General features: G+C 42.4%; 1 protein-coding gene across 6 annotated transcripts in view; it reads right to left on the bottom strand.

The window, feature by feature from the left end:
• ARHGAP21 (Rho GTPase activating protein 21) overlaps positions 1-18200 on the bottom strand; it is a 194252-nt gene that overhangs the window by 58717 nt on the left and 117335 nt on the right. The gene's annotated exons all lie outside the window — the stretch shown is intronic.

Consider the following 18200-nt stretch of genomic DNA (forward strand, 5'->3'; position numbering starts at 1 on the left):
TGCGGGGTCTCACACATGTCACTGCATGGACTGCTCTCGACTGCTGGAGGAGGAGAACGACAGAGCCTGTGCTTATGGACATGCCTTCTGCAACATGTAGGTAGCCTGGCTGGCAGGATGCAGATCCTTCTCTCCCTTACAGTTACTACAGCTCCTTCTCTCTCTACAATGCATTCGGCAGCGCGGCTTATAGATGACGAAACCAATGCCTTATTATGTATCCCAAATAGTGTGGCTTCCCATACAATCATGAGCACAGGCTCAGCTGACTGCAAGCTGCCCCTTTTCCACATTCCAGCTAAAATTAGAAAGACGCCGTAGAGATTTCTTCAATGCATAGATCCACAGGGAAGCATTTATATGGGTGTAGGTCATGTACATGCTGAGCCAGCCTAATAACGGCTCTGGGGTGGGACTACAAGTACCAGCAAACAATGATAGTTAAGCAGCCAACGGTGGGGACAGGGAATAGAGATACAGAAAATGTGTTATTTTTCTTTTTCTTAACCATTTATCTGTATTATTACATTTTCCACACAAATTGATTTAAATGCAATCACTTTTTTTCTTCCCTTTCCCACCTTCACTGGCTGATACATACATTTATATTTATAGCTCTTATTCCCTTTCTTTTCTTCTCTCCCCCCTTGGTTCCTTCTATAGTAACTTTTATACACGTTGACTATTTTAGGACAATTTTGAACGCTTGGGGATTTACTCAATGCCATTTCCTCACTACTGATAGTTGTGCATACAAAAGCAATCTCCATATGATCCACCTCTCTTTAGAGGCTCTCAAGTCTAAGTCCCCTCCCAAAATTGCCATCCTTGGGCCAGGATTAGAAATGTTAAAAATCTTGCCATTCATGCTCTGCAGCACTATATAGAAGAGTATTCACACCATCTCCTCTCACAATGTATCCTTTCTTTTAAATGGGCACTGTCAGATATAAAAACTTTTTATATATTGTACATCTTGGCAAATCATTAATTTTTCTAATATACTTAAGAAAATGTTATTTCCTTTTTATGGAAATCATGGCACAGAGGAGTCCTATCAGACAGGAGAGAGCACAGAGGAGTGCTATCAGACAGGAGAGAGCACAGAGGAGTGCTATCAGACAGGAGAGAGCACAGAGGAGTGCCATCAGACAGGAGAGAGCACAGAGGAGTGCCATCAGACAGGAGAGAGCACAGAGGAGTGCCATCAGACAGGAGAGAGCACAGAGGAGTGCCATCAGACAGGAGAGAGCACAGAGGAGTGCCCTCAGACAGGAGAGAGCACAGAGGAGTGCCCTCAGACAGGAGAGAGCACAGAGGAGTGCCCTCAGACAGGAGAGAGCACAGAGGAGTGCCATCAGACAGGAGAGAGCACAGAGGAGTGCCATCAGACAGGAGAGAGCACAGAGGAGTGCCATCAGACAGGAGAGAGCACAGAGGAGTGCCATCAGACAGGAGAGAGCACAGAGGAGTGCTATCAGACAGGAGAGAGCACAGAGGAGTGCTATCAGACAGGAGAGAGAACAGAGGAGTCATATCAGACACGAGAGAGAGAGAGAGAGAGAGAGAGAGAGAGAGAGAGAGAGAGCGCAGAGGAGTACTATAGACAGGAGAGAGAGAGAGAGCAGAGGAGTACTATAGACAGGAGAGAGAGAGCAGAGGAGTACTATAGACAGGAGAGAGAGCGAGCAGAGGAGTACTATAGACAGGAGAGAGAGCAGAGGAGTACTATATACAGGAGAGAGAGCAGAGGAGTACTATATACAGGAGAGAGAGAAGAAGAGTACTACAAAAAGTAGAGAGCGCAGAGGAGTACTATAGACGGGAGAGCAAAGAGGAGTATTATAGACCGGAGAGAGTACAGGAGTACTATAGACAGGAGAGAGAGAGAGAGAGAGAGAGAGCAGAGTACTATAGACAGGAGAGAGAGCAGAGGAGTAATATAGACAGGAGAGAGCACAGAGGAGTCCTATCAGACAGGAGAGAGCACAGAGGAGTATTATAGACAGGAGAGAGAGAGAGAGAGCAGAGGAGTACTATAGACAGGAGAGAGCGCAAAGGAGTACTATAGACAGGAGAGAGCGCAGAGGAGTCCTATCAGACAGGAGAGAGCACAGAAGGGTACTATCAGACAGGAGAGAGCACAGAGGAGTCCTATCAGACAGGCGAGAGCACAGAGGTGTGCTATCAGACAGGAGAGAGAACAGAGGAGTCCTATCAGACAGGAGAGAGAGCAGAGGAGTACTATAGACAGGAGAGAGCACAAAGGAGTGCTACAGACAGGAGAGAGCACAAAGGAGTACTATAGACAGGAGAGAGAGAGCAGAGGAGTACTATAGACAGGAGCGAGCAGAGGAGTGCTAGCCCACCCTGTACTTCAGCTTGGACAAAGCCATGATTTCTATAAACAGGAAATCAAATTTTCGTCTGAAGTAAATTATAAAGGTGAATGTTTTGCCCAGATGTACAACATATAAACATTTTTTTAATCTGACAGTGCCCATTTAAGTATACAACACATTAACAACATATTTGTTAAAGGTATCATTGAACATTAAAACGATAAAAGGGTTTCCTATCAGTTCATGAGTGTGGAAGCAAATGTTTAAATTTCCTACAGTATTCCCGCAGGAGAAATTGAGTATTACATAGTATCCAATAGAAACAATGAGCTGCTAATGACTGCTAAAAGAAGAGTGCCCCTATTACATCCCTTACAGGGTACATCAATAGAGAGTCATTTGGTCAAAGGCTGACTACTATTCCTTTAAAGCTTTGGATGTCACCTACGATACTTACATCCCAGGAGGGATATGTCAACTCTAGGGCAGTGTTTCCTGACCAATGTGCCTCCAGCTGTTGCAAAACTACAACTTCCGGCATGCCCGGACAGCCTTTGATCTGAGCGCTAACACCACTCACCGAATAGCTGTTTGAACGCACAGCGACACACAGATTACTGCTGCCTCTTCAATGCTGGTTTGTACTTGCAAATGTTGTACTGCATGTAGTGCGAGGTTGGATCTAACTATATATATATATATATATATATATATATATATATATATATACATACAAACAACAAAAAACGTGGTCTCAAATGGCTGGAAGTGCTCAACCCCAAATGCGGTTGTGCATTTATACTGGGGGAGCAGATCCTGCCCTTGTAGTCCGTTGCTAAGGGCGATCCCCAGCATAAAAATGCATACAATGGAGGATGCCTGCAGCGGACTACAAGTGCCACAATAGAATCCTACACCAGGATGGTGTAGGATTCTATTGTGGCACTTGTAGTCCGCTGCAGGCATCCTCCATTGTATGCATTTTTATGCTGGGGATCGCCCTTAGCAACGGACTACAAGGGCAGGATCTGCTCCCCCAGTATAAATGCACAACCGCATTTGGGGTTGAGCACTTCCAGCCATTTGAGACCACGTTTTTTGTTGTTTGTTTAAATTTTAAATTTGGAGGTGTGTAAACTCCAACATTAATGCGCCTTGAATATCTACCAGGCAGCATTAAGGAAGCACCTGTGAGGCCAGGCACCCATAATAGCCAACTCAGGTGGGGCTTGCAGCTTGCCTCCCTCCTCCCATTGCATGTGTGCGTAGTAACACTGGAGGGTATCTGGAAGGAAGTTGTGAGCCAGCCGAATGCTGCCGTAATTGCCCACTGGCCCCTGTTCTGTTTATCAAGCACAGGTAGGACTAGCGTTAGGTCTCGCACCAAATTGAGAAACCTTGGCGTTTGTGTGCGGGCTCTGGTGTGTCCTTCATATAAGGATACACTGGCGAATGTCTCAATTTTAACATCAGTGTTGAGGGATAGCCAATGTATTGTTTACATCTACCACAGTAGTGCACCCATATTCTTATATATTCATAAATATATATATATATATATATATATATATATATATATAGACAAGGATAAGTTGGACAGCACATACTGATACTGAAACTACTGCATGGACCTGGCATACAGGTGCACGCTTCTAGGCTGAATATACATAAACAGGAGAATACAGCAGCACACTGTTAGCACAAAGATACAGATAAAACATGAAATGCTATATAGCTATAATGCAAAAAATGAAAAAGTGAGGTACTTGGCTCACAATTTGGCAGCCAAATAGTTTGGACCATCCCACCACGGTAAGGTGACCTCATTGGGACGGACCCTGTAGGGTCCGTCCCAATGAGGTCACCTTACCGTGGTGGGATGGTCCAAACTATTTGGCCGCCAAATTGTGAGCTAAGTACCTCACTTTTTAATTTCTTGCATTATACCAATATAGCATTTCATGTTTTATCTGTATCTTTGTGCTAACAGTGTGCTGCTGTGTATATATACATACACACACACATATGCACAGAATAGGTCCAGCAGCACACCAGAGGTACAAGCAACTGTGTCTTTATTCAGCCCATGTACAAACAAATGCGACGTTTCGATGGCCTCACGCCATCTTTCTCAAGCATGAGGTGTTAGAACATCGAAACGTCGCATTTGTTTGCACATGGGCTGAATAAAGACACAGTTGCTTATACCTCTGGTGTGCTGCTGGACCTGTTCTGTGGATATTGATACATTTTCTAGTCTGCGACTGGGACTAGTTTTGGTCTGCTTGCATCCATCTGCACTCCTGCACCTTTAAACTGAAGGTTATGCTGCTCCTCCCGTAGTTTGCTAAATGTATACATACACATGTATATATTCTTACAAAAAAAATATATATATTATCACACCAGTATCCCAATCTGTGACTGAATCGTCGTTTCAGAGTGCAAGCGAACGGCACAGGTGTTTTACTTGCAGTGCATGGGATTTTATCCAGTGCTAATGATTGTGAGACGTTACATTATACTAGGTAGCACTTAGAGGACAATGTCTGACGCGTTTCGCACCTACGTACTTAATCAGACTCAATCGTAGAGTCTATGATTAAGCACTTAGGTGCGAAACGCGTCAGCCATTGTCCTCTGTCAGTGACTTCTGTTGGATTACCCTAATAAAAGCAAGATTTTACCTGAACGCCTAGCGCTGGACAATCCTTCTTTCCATTTGTTATATTCTACTACGACAGAAAATATTTGCATACTAAAACCTTTTTCCCCCCCATAAAGCATAACTTCGATCACGTTCCGGTGCCATGATATCAGTTTAACTCTCCCGGCATCTTTGTACTATACCGATCAGGGTACAGATTTGCCAGCAGTCCCATGCGAGGCTATGCTGATCGCTGTAGTCTAGGGCTGTCGGGAGATTTAAACAGATATCCTGGCGCCGGAGTTCCGCTTTAATTTTCATCTATAGCAATGGTACTGCACCGCTCCCACAGCATGTGCAAAGTAACAAGCCCAGCAGTGATGATTCCACGTATGTGCTGTCACAGGGCCAAGAATGAATAGAATGATCAGCAATCTGATCTCTCCAGAAAGAAGAGCGACATGGCCCGAGTACGCCGCAGCCGCTTTTCTACATGGACAAGTTGTGGTGCAGTCCAGAGAAGAGAACAACCCCCACCCCATTAAAAAAAAAAAAAAAAATGCCCAATTTACAACCATCTGTAATTACATCGAAAATGACTAAAGAAACAACATTACAAATACGGTAGTATGAACTGAGAATTTTGCATTGTTCCTTATCTACAGCTCCGATGCAGTTCAATGCGTCTCCATGGTAACACTCCGTTTTATCCGTCCCGCATGTCTCTCTATCCTGCAGAATTTACACTAGCATGGCGTACAGAGACGGGGTGACCGCGGTGCACTTTGTAGCGTTGTTACCATGGAGACGCAAATCTATATTGGAGCTATAGACACAGAATAGGAGGAGATTTTAGCAAAAGCGGCTTCATGCAATAGAACAAAAGGGACTTTGTCAGGACTTTAAACAGTGTTTCCCAGCCAGGCGCCTCCGGCTGTTGCAAAACTACAACTCCCAGCATGCCCGGACAGCCGAAGGCTGTCCGGGCATGCTGGGAGTTGTAGTTTTGCAACAGCTGGAGCCACCCTGACTGGGAAACACTGCCTTAAATACAAGGGATAAATAAACAGCACAAATGATGCAATAAAAACAAAGTGATTTAATATTTTGCCCATATAAAGCAAAAAGTAGTAGGGCTTTCTAAGTAAAATGGAGTTATAGTCAGGTTTTTTCCAATTCTGGCGCAATTTCTGGCGCAGACAGAATTTATGCCGCAATGTGTCGGGTTTGCAATAGTAAATGAGGGCCTATATGTCAATCTGCTCGGCTCCTCCTGTTCTAGAACATGGTACTGATCAAACTGCAAATTGAACATGTAGAAAAAAAATAAAATAATATTAATTATATATATATATATATATATATATATATATATATATATATATATATATATATTATCTCTATCATAAATGGACTAATACGGCTACTCAAATTTACTATATGTGTATATTTAAAATTAAGAGGGAAAAAATATATATTTTTATATTTAATACATTTATACATGGGTCTTTACATAATTTACAAAAAAAAATAAAAATATGCAAATATTTATTTATTTTTTGTGCACAAGCTATGGTCCAAAAATGGTGCATGATGAGCACTTGATGGACAAATATCACATCTGTATCAAAACACGGAAATATTAGTGCAACTGTGTCCATACTGTGGCTCTCCAGCTTTTGCAAAACTACAACTGCCAGCATGCCCGGACAGCCGTTGGCTGTCCGGGCATGCTGGGAGTTGTAGTTTTGCAACAGCTGGAGGCACCCTGGCTGGGAAACACTGTCTTAAATACAAGGGATAAACAAACAGCACAAATGACGCAATAAAAACAAAGTGAATTAATATTTTGTCCATATAAAGCAGTAGAGATTTATTATTTGGGAATAAAGAGGCACAGTGGCGGAGGCAGAGAACACATCCATTAAATCAGAGGATGAGTAGGATTAAATGGACTCTAATCTCACAATAAATTGCGCGCCGGTTACATGAATACTCACACAGTAAAACTACTCAGTCACAGAGAGAAAGACACAAACCTAGGCCTTGGAATGGTCGCCCGTGACACGCCGACAACTACTCATCACTGAGAAAATGTCTATTAAAAAAAGAGTGACTGTCCGTTCATTGTCGCCTGGGCATCATTAATACGTAATGACATTGTTCGTATATAGGTATGGGAGAGCTGCGTACCATATACGGGGCAAACGCCTGCTGTATAAAGAGTCATGGCCTTTCCTGGATGATGTAATGGAATTGATGACTAATTTAAAAAGTGGTATATTCTGGGAATCGTGGACTACAACTCTCAATGTCTGCGGCAAATACATATGCAACAAGCTTAAAATTATTTTTTTTTTAAATGACTTCTTTAAAAAACACAGTGCCACCTTTGTCCTCAGGTTGTGTGTGGTATTGCAACCTGGCTCCATTCACTTCAATGAAGCTGAGGTGCAATATCACACATGACCTCAGCACGGGTGTGGTACTGTTTTTTGGAAGTAATTATCTCTGTTTTTCTTCTCCTGGATAAACCCTGTAAAATGTTACAACAGGGCAACCTCAACAGGTTTCACCACACACCTCAACAGGTTTCACCAAACACAGTGGCTTTGTCAAGGGGCAGTATACTGCACCGTGGACTTTGTGAATAAATTTAAAGGAGATCTGCAGCCATAGACACTTATCCCCTATCTGCAGGGGGGGGGGGGGGTCTGACCCCCGCGATTTCTCATACGGTCAACAACACGCCCCCTCCATACAGCTCTACGGGAGAAGTGGGGAGGCACGAACACCGCATCTCCGCCTCTCTCATAGCGATACATAGATGGGGCGTGTCGGCGGCGGAGGCATCATGTTGTGGCTGAGACGCCTCCTGCGCGGAAGAGCTGCGGAAGAGCCGCGGCAGAGCCGGAGAGTCATACAGGAGATCGCGGGGGGTCTCAGCATTTGGACCCCCTGCGATCAGACACTTATCTCCTGTGGATAGGGGATAATTGTCTATGGTTGCAGATCTCCTTTAAAGCATCCCAAAGGAAAACAAAGTATTTGGGGAGATTTATCAAAGCCTGTGTGTGGAGAAAGAGTGGTCCAGTTGCCCATAGCAACCAATCAGATTCCTTCTTTCATTTTTCAGAGGCCTTTTTTAAAAATGAAAGAAGTGATCTGATTGGTTGCTATGGGCAACTGCACCATTCTTCCTCTTCACAGGTTTTGATAAATCTTCAACATTGTGAGTATTTAAAAAAAATGTTTTGTTAATATTTTTTCAAGCATAACAATGATAGGTATATAAAAACAGCGAGATTACAACCATATAGTTTATGTATACAGTTCACGGGGTATATATCACACAAGCAGTTGTAAACTAAATGTTGTGCAGGATACAACTGGGAGAGAACTAGGAAACTAAAATCAAACCAAGAATCCAGGCTCCAATTAATTGTCCAGGACAGCAAAGATTGAGAGTTGTAGTCCATGATTCACAGATTTTTTTCCCCCCATAATTTTAGCATGATGAAGTTCCTAACATGGAATTGGACTGTGCAAACTGGTGATTATTTGTCGCAGTACACAGAACTAAGTTACCTTAGTTTATTTCATTTGTATCTCATTAAACTGAAATTTTAGGCAACTTTTCTAAGAATTACATTATGTGCCATTCCTCTGTTCCGCCTTTAAATAAATTAATTGACAAGTGGCTGTGACATTATGGTGGTTAGAGGACACCAATTCCTTTCAAAAACAGCACCACCTCTGTCCTCAGGATGGGTGTGGTATTGCAGCTCAATTCTATTAAGGAGAATGGAGCCAGGTTGTAATACCAAAAATCCACCAAGTTAAAGGGGTACTCCACTAGAAAACATTTTTTTTCTAAATCAACTGGTGCCAGAAAGTTAAAACAGATTCGTAAATTACTTTTATTTAAAAATCTTTATCCTTTCAGTACTTATCAGCTTCTGTATACTACAGAGGATTTTCAGTCTGACCACAGTGCTCTCTGCTGACACCTCTGTCCATGTCAGGAACAGTCAAAAGTACAAGCAAATCCCGATAGCAAACCTCTCCTGCTCCGGACAGTTCCAGACATGGACAGAGGTGTCAGCAGAGAGCACTGTGGTCAGGCAGAAAGGAAATTCAAAAAGGAAAGAACTTTCTCTGTATTATACAGCAGCTGATAAGTACTGGGAGGATTAAGATTTTAAATAGAAGTAATTTACAAATCTGTATAACTTTCTGGCACCGGTTGATTTAGAAAAAAATGTTTCCCAGTGGAGTACCCCTTTAAGCCCAATATATGGAGAGTATTAATCTCAATAAACTCTTAGATCACTAAAAACGTGATCCAAAATGAACCTTAAACGTTATTAGAAAAACCTCAAAAATATTTTTAAAATTGTAGTGCAATTACTCCTGCTGGTATAAAGTGCAACGGTACTTGGATCTAAAAGCTCTCATTCATTACCAGTATTGACTATCTCCGTTGGTACTTGCAGTGTACAACGGAATTAGGAGTAAGCACTGAGCGTGCTGAAAAGAACTTTCGAAAAAGCGAAGGTTCTGTTCACACAGATATCAGTGTGTCCACTGCTATAGGGCTCATATGACAGATCTATTATGACCTGTTTGTTGGATTTAGTGTATGTATATGTGTGTATATATATATATATATATATATATATATATTTATTTATTAGGGCTGCACAATATGGGGAAAATGTGCGATTGCGATTTTGGGCCTAAATATTGCGATTGAATAAAATAAAAATGGTGAAATCCCCCCATTTCATGTCCAATCGCCTCCATTTCACATCTATCCACCCATTTTATGCTCACCGCCTATTTCACATCTCCCCTTGTAACATTCTCCTCCCCCGTCACATCCCCCCCCCTGTCACATCCCTCCCCCTCCCGTCACATTCTTGTACAGCAGCAATACACTGGGTTAAAATCTTCCACTGGACCAGGGAAACCGAGTGTATTGCTGCAGTACAAGACCTTTTCCCATCAGCCAATCACTGGCTTCAAACTTGACACCACTGCGGCCAGTGATTGGCTGAAAAGGGAAAGGTCCTACTGTACTAAGAGAGGACATTTCGGAGCGCACGGAGACTAATCTGCAGGGACAATGTGAGCAGAAGGTTGTTTTTATTTTTCTCCATGTGCCCTTAGCTCAGTGTATTTCTAGCAGGGTGCCTCCAGCTGTTGTGAAACTATTACTCCCAGCATGCCCAGACAGCCTTTGCTGGTTTGCTAAGAGTTGTAGTTTTGCAACAACTGGAGGCCCCCTGGTTGGGAAACACAGAATTTTAATATTTAAATGAGTTTTTACCAGTTCTGGCCGGCCTCCGCCACGGGAGCATATACCCCATTGACTCTGCTACTGGACAGCAGAAGGGGATGAATTTGGTGTATAGGTAATGGGAAAGCATCTTAATATACTATGCAATGAGATTATGTGAAAAACATGAGCATGTAAGGTTACAGAAACCGTGAAAAATCAGTTATGTTATTCTAATACATGGCCAGACATCAGCCATAGCTCTTGTGGGGTTATAATGAGAATATTGTTGATATGAAGACGCCTTCAGCATCACATGAGGATTACTTATTTTCTTATACAGGCAAGAAAAGTCAGAGAATCTGCGGAAACGGTTAAGGGAAACAGATTGTACACACATACTGAAAATGTGATAAAAACATACATCTATACATTCATATCAATCTCAAAAAAGGGGGCCAACCGAGCCCGAAAACCTCTTCTGTGAATGAGGAACCTCTTGCCAGCAGCTGATCACAGCAATCACTTTTTCACTGTAGTGGCCTCTTCAGGAAAAATAGGGTATTGCATGTACATTCCCGTTTGTACTAGTGGAAAAATAAGCAACCAAAAAAATAAAATAAAAATATTTAAAAAAAAATTCTACCTATAAAGTGTTTCACAGAGTCATATCCACCAAGGGAGGGGAATAAGAGCATGCTCCGATGCGTACAGTATTATGGAGGTAATGTACATAAAACCTTAACCAAGTATGCTCTTATCCTTTTTTTCCCCATCTCCAGTTGTTGCAAAACTACAACTCCCAGCATGCCCGGACAGCCTTCGGCTGTCCGGGCATGCTGGAAGTTGTAGTTATGCAACAGCTGGAGACACTTTGTTTGGAATACACTGCTTTCATCCCCCATGAGTCCACAATCTCGATATAAGGGTCGCTGGTGAACAACAGCTCGAAAGCCCCAGATGTGCAAAACTGCAGCTCCCAGCATGACCTTTGCAGCATGCTTTAAATTTTAGTTTGCAACAGCTGGAGACCCACAGGTTGGAGAGCACTGGTGTAACTATTCCAGTGTGAAATGTTGGGCAGCCCCTTTCCACTGCTGTGACCTCTGCAGGAGAAATGTGGTATTGCATCTGAATATTTCACAGCAATGCTTAGTCCTCAGGGGCAGAAATCTCTCTTTGCTCCAGTTAGAGGACTGCCCCTATGATATATATAGAACCCAAGAGAGGAGCAGCACACCTTAAGAGGTGGGTGCTATCGGTCCCAGGTCACGGGGCAGAAGTAGATAAATCCAAAGAAGACCACAGCACTCCAAGATAAAGTGAAATAATGTGGTTAGCGTTTATTCCATCTAGTTCAGAAGGGCAACGTTTCAGCTGCGTTTCAAACTTGAAAAAGGCTGCATGTATGCAGCTGAAACGTTGCGCTTCTGAACTTGCTGGAATAAACGCTAACCACATTATTTCACTATATCTTTGAGTGCTGTGGTCTTCTTTGGATATATATATATATATATATATATATATATATATATATATATATATATATATAAAAGTATCCTCCTCTAACCACCATCATGTCACAAAACACAAAAAAACGAAAATAAAATATTAGTGCATGCAACTACCGGATCCCTAAGGGACCTCATTAATGTCAATGGGATCTGTCAGGACCCGGTGGAATCAGTTGTGCTCCTATCTGTTTTGGGGCTGTTTGGCGCAAAAAAAAATAAAAAAAATAAACAGCCCTGAACCCAGAACGAGATGGAGCACAATGGCAATGGAAAAATTGCCTTACAAATTATGGGGAGTTGCTGATGATTTGCAACAGCTGGAGAGCAAGTGCTGGGAAGAATGCAAAACTACAACCCCCAGCATCGGCGGCTTTAAAGGGTTATTCAAGAATTTTCTTTCTTTTTTAAACGCTCCCTGTCTGTCTCCAGTTTGGGTGTGGTTCTGCAGCTCCGTTCCATTGAAGTGAAAGGAGTCAAGTTGAAATACCACAACCTGGGGACAGATGGGGAGGGTTTTTGAAATGAGCTGTTTTTCTATTCCTGGATAACCCCTTTAACTTGTAGCTCCTGGGCTCTGATGCAAAATCTGCAACAGGGCCCAATGTGGCAATTATACTGGTTTCTTGTGGGGCAGATGTACTTTGGGGCCTCCTTAGGCACGCCATAAAAATTTGCATCTGAAAAAATAATAATAATATACGTCATTACAAATATATAGTACAACATTCTAAATATTTGCGAAATCGCAAAGTGCCAATATTCGCGATAAAAAATTGCATTACAAATATTCGGGCTCAAGACCATTAGCTACGCCCCTGCCCAGTACGTCCGAACCACCACATATTTTATAGTCATGGACTTTAGGGGAAGGTGGAATCCCGGGCTCCCTGCAGACACACCTGCCGTAATGTATTATTAAGTCTCTCGCTTTCTGCCCCACCTTTGAAGTATTGAGCTACCTGCTTCCACATGAACCAGTGCATGACATACCTCTCTATGTAACCAGCACTTAATGACACGCACGTAGCAGTCCGCAGGCCACTTACACAACGTGTGGGTCAACTTGGTGCCAGGCAGGGAATTACTTAGTGAAAGGAAATGATTATTAGTCTTTATCTAATTTTAATGCAATAGTAATAGGAGCCACTGCTAAGAGAACAGGACGACGGTGATGTCAGCAGTGGAAGATTTCCAGCATGCTTCTGCAGACCTTTTTTATTTATTTTATTTTATTTTTTTTAAATCCCCATTATTAGGGGGATGGGACAGCAACATCCTCACAAAAGTCAAATTAAACAAGACAAACCGTAAGCTAAAGAAATATGAATTAAAAAGAAATGAGAGCTCACACACCTTCTAGATATTCCTGGTTCATTGTAAATTGCTCAGTGACCTTCTTACAAAACAAACTATTAAAGTGAGTAGGAGACTAAGAATCTTCTGAAGAAATGACAAGATAACAGAGGAATGTGCTATATTGCCAGTGACTATCCTGTATTGCCAGAGACTATCCTGTATTGCCAGAGACTATCCTGTATTGCCAGAGACTATCCTGTATTGCCAGTGACTATCCTGTATTGCCAGTGACTATCCTGTATTGCCAGTGACTATCCTGTATTGCCAGTGACTATCCTGTATTGCCAGTGACTATCCTGTATTGCCAGTGACTATCCTGTATTGCCAGTGACTATCCTGTATTGCCAGTGACTATCCTGTATTGCCAGTGACTATCCTGTATTGCCAGTGACTATCCTGTATTGCCAGTGACTATCCTGTATTGCCAGTGACTATCCTGTATTGCCAGTGACTATCCTGTCTTGCCAGTGACTATCCTGTCTTGCCAGTGACTATCCTGTCTTGCCAGTGACTATCCTGTCTTGCCAGTGACTATCCTGTCTTGCCAGTGACTATCCTGTCTTGCCAGTGACTATCCTGTCTTGCCAGTGACTATCCTGTCTTGCCAGTGACTATCCTGTATTGCCAGTGACTATCCTGTATTGCCAGTGACTATCCTGTATTGCCAGTGACTATCCTGTATTGCCAGTGACTATCCTGTATTGCCAGTGACTATCCTGTATTGCCAGTGACTATCCTGTATTGCCAGAGACTATCCTGTATTGCCAGAGACTATCCTGTATTGCCAGAGACTATCCTGTATTGCCAGAGACTATCCTGTATTGCCAGTGACTATCCTGTATTGCCAGTGACTATCCTGTATTGCCAGTGACTATCCTGTATTGCCAGTGACTATCCTGTATTGCCAGTGACTATCCTGTATTGCCAGTGACTATCCTGTATTGCCAGTGACTATCCTGTATTGCCAGTGACTATCCTGTATTGCCAGTGACTATCCTGTATTGCCAGAGACTATCCTGTATTGCCAGAGACTATCCTGTATTGCCAGAGACTATCCTGTATTGCCAGAGACTATCCTGTATTGCCAGTGACTATCCTGTATTGCCAGTGACTATCCTGTATTGCCAGTGACTATCCTGTATTGCCAGAGACTATCCTGTATTGCCAGAGACTATCCTGTATTGCCAGAGACTATCCTGTATTGCCAGTGACTATCCTGTATTGCCAGTGACTATCCTGTATTGCCAGTGACTATCCTGTATTGCCAGTGACTATCCTGTATTGCCAGTGACTATCCTGTATTGCCAGTGACTATCCTGTATTGCCAGTGACTATCCTGTATTGCCAGTGACTATCCTGTATTGCCAGTGACTATCCTGTATTGCCAGAGACTATCCTGTATTGCCAGAGACTATCCTGTATTGCCAGAGACTATCCTGTATTGCCAGAGACTATCCTGTATTGCCAGTGACTATCCTGTATTGCCAGTGACTATCCTGTATTGCCAGTGACTATCCTGTATTGCCAGTGACTATCCTGTATTGCCAGTGACTATCCTGTATTGCCAGTGACTATCCTGTATTGCCAGTGACTATCCTGTATTGCCAGTGACTATCCTGTATTGCCAGTGACTATCCTGTATTGCCAGTGACTATCCTGTATTGCCAGTGACTATCCTGTATTGCCAGTGACTATCCTGTCTTGCCAGTGACTATCCTGTCTTGCCAGTGACTATCCTGTCTTGCCAGTGACTATCCTGTATTGCCAGTGACTATCCTGTATTGCCAGTGACTATCCTGTATTGCCAGTGACTATCCTGTATTGCCAGTGACTACCCTGTATTGCCAGTGACTATCCTGTATTGCCAGTGACTATCCTGTATTGCCAGTGACTATCCTGTATTGCCAGTGACTATCCTGTATTGCCAGTGACTATCCTGTATTGCCAGAGACTATCCTGTATTGCCAGAGACTATCCTGTATTGCCAGAGACTATCCTGTATTGCCAGAGACTATCCTGTATTGCCAGTGACTATCCTGTATTGCCAGTGACTATCCTGTATTGCCAGTGACTATCCTGTATTGCCAGTGACTATCCTGTATTGCCAGTGACTATCCTGTATTGCCAGTGACTATCCTGTATTGCCAGTGACTATCCTGTATTGCCAGTGACTATCCTGTATTGCCAGTGACTATCCTGTATTGCCAGTGACTATCCTGTATTGCCAGTGACTATCCTGTATTGCCAGTGACTATCCTGTATTGCCAGTGACTATCCTGTATTGCCAGTGACTATCCTGTATTGCCAGTGACTATCCTGTATTGCCAGTGACTATCCTGTATTGCCAGTGACTATCCTGTATTGCCAGTGACTATCCTGTATTGCCAGTGACTATCCTGTATTGCCAGTGACTATCCTGTATTGCCAGTGACTATCCTGTATTGCCAGTGACTATCCTGTATTGCCAGTGACTATCCTATATTGCCAGTGACTATCCTATATTGCCAGTGACTATCCTGTATTGCCAGTGACTATCCTGTATTGCCAGTGACTATCCTGTATTGCCAGTGACTATCCTGTATTGCCAGTGACTATTCGGTTATATTAAAATAGCATTTACAGTAAAAAAAAAAAAGGATCTCCAATAGAACTTTCCAGCACTCCTAGAGGTGAATGAAAAAAGTGTTTCCAATTTCCAAAAACCACTACTAAATAAAACGAATGCGTTTTGAAAAACCTTTTTTTTTTTTTTTTTTTTTTTTTTTATAAAGGTCGCTATAGTGTAGCACTGAGACCACCATGGATTGCTACAATTTAGAGGGCCATGACTATTCGGCAATTATTTCGGTACTATGACTCAGGCCCCTTGGTCACATTACAGGATAGGGTTTAACTAGCTGATCGGTGAGGGTCCGACTGCTGGGATCCCCACCAATCACAGGAATGGAGAGCCTTTGCCTCCTATTGAATGGAGCGGCATCACACATTCAGTCATAGGGGTATTCCAGGAAAAAAACATTTTTATATATATATCAACTGGCTCCAGAAAGTTAAACAGATTTGTAAATTACTTCTATTAAAAAAATCTTAATCCTTTCAGTACTTATGAGCTTCTGAAGTTAAGGTTGTTCTTTTCTGTCTAAGTAATCTCTGATGACACGTGTCTCGGGAACCGCCCAGTTTAGAAGCAAATCCCCATAGCAAACCTCTTCTAAACTGGGCGTTTCCCGAGACACGTGTCATCAGAGAGCACTTAGACAGAAAAGAACAACCTTAACTTCAGAAGCTCATAAGTACTGAAAGGATTACGATTTTTTAATAGAAGTATTTCACAAATCTGTTTAACTTTCTGGAGCCAGTTGATATATATAAAAAAAGTATTTTTTCCTGGATAACCCATTTAAGGGGCATGAATTTAAATGGGCACTGTCAGATATAAAAACTTTGAATAGGTTGTAAAGCATGCAAAACAAATAGGTTTTGCAATTGATTTAATAAAAAAATAAAAAAATTAAATTTAAAAAAAAATCAGTATTTCATACTGAAAAAGACAGTCAAAAAACTGCCTCCCTGCCATCTGAGATACATACAAGCCTGGCTGTGTCCACTCGTCATCACCTACGTCATGGACACACTTCATGATTGACAGGTCTGCAGATCTAAAGCTGCTGTGATCGGCTCCTTCACTGTCTGTGTGAGAAGAAGGGGGGAGGGGCGGAGTACACTGCTGCCCGTGAGCAGATGATGATAGAAGCTGGGGAATGAAGATGGGGACTGAATGGAGGATTTATTGTTTAAAAAGCAAGTGTCCCTGCATGTATAGATTGTGTGTGTGTGTGTGTGTGTGTGTGTGTGGATATATATGTATGTGTGTAAATCTGTGTTGTCTAGGTAATGTGCATGTGTATGAATAAATGAAGTCAATGTGTGTATGTATCTAATACAGGGGGACTACAATCATATGCCTCCAGCTGTTGCAAAACTACAACTCCCAGCATGCCTGCACAGTCAAATGATGTGTGGACATGCTGGGAGTTGTAGTTTTTCAACAGTAGGAGGAACACAGCCTGCAGCAACACTGCTGTAAATCTGAGTTTTACCAATCATATGCCTCCAGCTGTTGCAAAACTACAACTCAAAGGATGTGTGGGCATGCTGGGAGCTGTAGTTTTGCAAAAGCTGTAAGCACACTGTGTGTGTGTGTGTGTAGCATAAAACCAGAAAGGAAGGGGTTACAGATGCTCACTCATGAGACCAGTGACTGAGGAGAGTGAGGGAGGAGGAGGGGGAGTGGTTATCACCTGAGGAGACGAAAGGGACCCGCCCCCCTGCTTCTGGTCAACAACATTAAGGTAATTCAGATTCAGAATCAAAGCTAATTCTGAGAGAAATATAGGTCATAGACACAAACAATATATGTACATGATCAGGATGAGATACTGAGCAACATATAACATTTTTTTTTTTGGGTGATCTGACAGGTATGCTTTAAAGGGGTACTCCGGTGAAAACCTTTTTTCTTTTAAATCAACTGGTGGCAGAAAGTTAAACATATTTGTAAATTACTTCTATTAAAAAATCTTAATCCTTCCAGTACTTATTAGCTGCTGAATGCTGCAGAGGAAATTCCTTTATTTTTGGAACATTGATGACATCACGAGCACAGTGCTCTCTGCTGAGATCTCTGTCCATTTTAGCAACCATGCATAGCAGATGTATGCTATGGGCAGCATGGTGGCTCAGTGGTTAGCTGCCTTGCAGTGCTGCGGACTTAGGTTCAAATCCCACTTAGGACAACAATAAACTGTGCTCGTGATGTCATCAGAGAGCATTCCAAAAAGAATTTCCTCTAGTATTCAGCAGCTAATAAGTACAGGAAGGATTAAGATTTTTTAATAGAAGTAATTTACAAATATGTTGAACTTTCTGCCACCAGTTGATTTAAAAGAAAAAAGGTTTTCACCGGAGTACCCCTTTAAGACCGGCCAGGAGGGTGGACCAGTGCACTACGGGGGCTAGGAAATGCCCCTAGTGCACCTCATTTACATATATTCGGGAAT

The sequence above is a fragment of the Hyla sarda genome, chromosome 5 (assembly GCF_029499605.1).
Source record: "Hyla sarda isolate aHylSar1 chromosome 5, aHylSar1.hap1, whole genome shotgun sequence".
In the NCBI taxonomy this organism is placed as follows: Eukaryota; Metazoa; Chordata; class Amphibia; order Anura; family Hylidae; genus Hyla; species Hyla sarda.